General features: G+C 42.6%; 1 non-coding gene across 1 annotated transcript; it reads right to left on the reverse strand.

The window, feature by feature from the left end:
* Positions 1-431: 431 nt before the first annotated feature.
* Positions 432-535, reverse strand: LOC148546032 (small nucleolar RNA R71). Its single transcript, XR_015902072.1, has one exon. It is a non-coding gene; the product is annotated as a small nucleolar RNA R71 (small nucleolar RNA).
* Between the last annotated feature and the right edge of the window lie 2,916 nt (positions 536-3,451).

The raw sequence follows: 3,451 nt of genomic DNA on the forward strand, positions 1-3,451 counted from the left end.
ATCATGAAGAAGAGGATCACAACCATGGGGGAGGAGGTAGAGTAAATCATGCTGGGGAGGATAGAAGAGTTTTGGGCTCTTACATCAATCCAAACCCAGGCAATTGTGGAAGTAGCATCCAAAAGCCAGCAATCCATGCCATCAACTTTGAACTTAAACCACAGCTCATCACCCTTGTTCAGAACAACTGTTCGTTTGGAGGAGGTGTTCAAGAAGACCCCAATCAACATTTAACCACCTTCCTAAGAATATGTGACACAGTGAAGTCTAATGATGTTCATCCTGACGCCTATAGACTGCTCTTATTTCCATTCTCACTCAGGGACAAGGCAGCCAAGTGGCTGGAATCTTTCCCAAGGAAAAGCTTGACAACTTGGGAAGACGTGGTGAACAAATTCTTAGCAAGATTTTACCCTCCTCAAAGAATCAATAGGCTGAGAGCTGAGGTCCAAACTTTCAGACAACAAGATGGTGAGACTTTGTATGAAGCATGGGAGAGATTTAAGGACCTCACAAGGAGGTGTCCACCTGACATGTTCAACGAATGGGTGCAGCTGCACAATTTCAATGAAGGGCTCTCTTATGAGTCAAATAAGGCCATAGACCATTCATCCGGAGGATCCTTGAACAAGAAGAAAACCATTGAGGAGGCTATAGATGTCATTGAAACAGTAGCAGAGAACGACTACTTCTATGCTTCCGAAAGAGATAACACAAGAGGAGTAATGGAGCTAAACAATGTAGATGCTCTGTTGGCCCAAAACAAGCTCATTACCCAGCAGCTGGCTGACCTCACCAAGAAGATGGAGAGGAACCAAGTAGCAGCAATCTCAACTTCATCAACAACCCAAGAAGGAGTGAATGAAGAAGCAGAGGGTAGACAGGAGCAAGCCAACTACATTGGGAATTCACCAAGGCAAAACTATGATCCATACTCCAAGAACTACAACCCTGGATGGAGAAACCACCCAAACTTTGGGTGGGGAAGTCAGCAAGATCAAAACCAAGACCAGAGACGTTACAACTCCAACAACAATGCAGCTCACCAGCAATTCACACAGAGGACATCTCAACACCCCCACAACAACACTTCTCCACACGCTTATCAAAACCAAAACAGCACATCTGCTCCGAATCACCCATCAATTGATGACAAGCTCTCTAAGATTGAAACCTTACTTGAAGGAATATGCCAAGAGATTCAAGAAAATAAGGTGTTCAAAGAGGAGGTACGAGCCAATATTAAGAACCAGGGAGAGACCATTAGGAAGCTGGAATTCCAGGTGAGATATTTAGCTGAGAAGATTCCCAAACCTACTGATAGCTTCCCAAGTGACACGGAGAAAAACCCCAAAGGAGAAGCAAAGAAAGTAAGATGGGAAGATTGCAAAATGGTCGCTACAAGTGATCAAGAGACTGAAGACAAGCAAGGCAAACTTTTCGAACAACCTGAAGACAACTTAACAAAGGAGGAGGATAGAGATCACCAAGACCCAGAAATCTCACAACAAGAGCTGCTGAAGCTCTATGCACCTTTCCCTCAACTGCTCAATGGTGATGTGGGAAAGAGAATATACTCAAGGTTCCTAGACTTATTTGCATCTCTGCATGTAAACATACCATTCATCAAGGAAATTCAACAAATGCCTGCATTCATCAAGTATATGAAGGAACTTCTTCCCAGGAAAAGCTCACTCAAAGGAGACCAGATTATAGTGATGAACAAGGAATGTAGTGCCCTTATTCAACCTGAGTTGCCTACAAAAAGAAGAGACCCAGGGAGCTTTCACATCCCTTGTGCCATAGGTGAAACTATGTTCGATAGAGCACTATGTGATTTGGGGGCCAGCATCAACTTACTGCCACTATCCCTGGTGAAGAGGCTGCAGATCAATGAGATAATGCCCACAGATATAATCATCAGACTGGCTGACAAAACTCAAAAGCAAGCAATAGGAGTGGTGGAAAATGTGTTGCTAAAGGTTGGGAAATACTTTCTCCCAACAGACTTTGTCATCCTGGACATGGAAGAAAGTCACACTCACCCAATCATATTGGGAAGACCATTCATAGCTACAGCCAGAGCACTTATCGATGTAGAGAAAGGGGAGCTAATATTGAGAATCCATGATGAACGACTCAGCTTCAATATTTTCAAACTCTCACAAGAAACAGATCAAGAGGACAAGGAACTAAGCACAGATGATAATGAGACACTGAAAGAGGAGACAAGCACTGAAGCATAGCCAGCTCATTCTGAGACCCCTTAATTGATAAATAAGGAAAACAGCAATTGCCACAGCTCAAGAAAAAGTTGGAGGAACCTAAACCTCTAGAGGCAGGTGAAGACAGCATCACAACTCCTTTAGAAAAAGAGGTCACCGAGGGTAAGACAACCTCAAAAGAAACAAAGAAGAAGGTACCAAGGAGGTGGAGGAACAAGAAGATCCCTACGGAAGACTTCTCTCCAGGGGATAGAGTTATCTCAGCTTACTTCCCAGATATTCTCCCTAATCTCCCCACTGTACCATCTCAGTTACCTAAGGTCTTCACTATCAACAGAGTTCTCTCCCTGGAACATGTAGAAATCATTGATCCAACCAATGGATATAAGTCCACAGCAAGAGGGGAGGACTTTAAGCACTACCAACCACCCTGATGAGGGAAAAACGTCAAGCTAGTGACACAAAAGAAGCGCTTCATAGGAGGCAACCCATGTTTTATATGTTTTTAGAAAATAGTGAATAAATCAATGTTTATGAATTTCAACCCAAACTTGACAAACACTTGGTGAAATCTTTATCATGCAGTATATAGTGAAGAACAAGTTTGGTGTTCAAAGCAGAACTCTTGGAGCTTTGAACAAAACTTTTCATCACAGTGCTCCAAACTAAGTTTGGTGTCACCCCATGGTGCCATCAATCTACCTATAAGGATACACAAGTAGTTAGTTAGTTGAAGTTCATAAATAAACAAACTCTTTTACTTCTCTTTATTATTCTAGCCGTAGAGTTTGATTTTTTATGATATTAATTTCCTTATTTTAAATCTTTATAGGAAAAAAAGGAAAAGATCATTGAAGGGGATTGATTGGACAATTAAATGGGGGGAGATTCCGCCACTTAATGAAGAGCACTACACACATGTCTCAAGAGGGAACGCATGGGGAAACATTCCCATGCAACATTGGAGAAGGAAGACCCTTGAAGACCGAACCAATCACTCTCATTAAGTGATAATCCTTGTCCTTCCTTCATACACAACCCCAACTGTCCATCAAGCAACAATCCTTGCAATCCACACCTTCCATCCACTCATGATCTCCCTATATAAGTGAACCTTAGTGCGTGCTCATTCCTCACACTCAAATTCCCACTCTCCACACTTCATACTTTCGGCTTGCTCAACCCCCTTCATCACACTCTGTCCTAGCCAACCTATTCCTCATCTA

The sequence above is a fragment of the Arachis ipaensis genome, chromosome B9, assembly GCF_059453495.1.
Source record: "Arachis ipaensis isolate K30076 ecotype BB chromosome B9, ASM5945349v1, whole genome shotgun sequence".
Classification (NCBI taxonomy): Eukaryota; Viridiplantae; Streptophyta; class Magnoliopsida; order Fabales; family Fabaceae; genus Arachis; species Arachis ipaensis.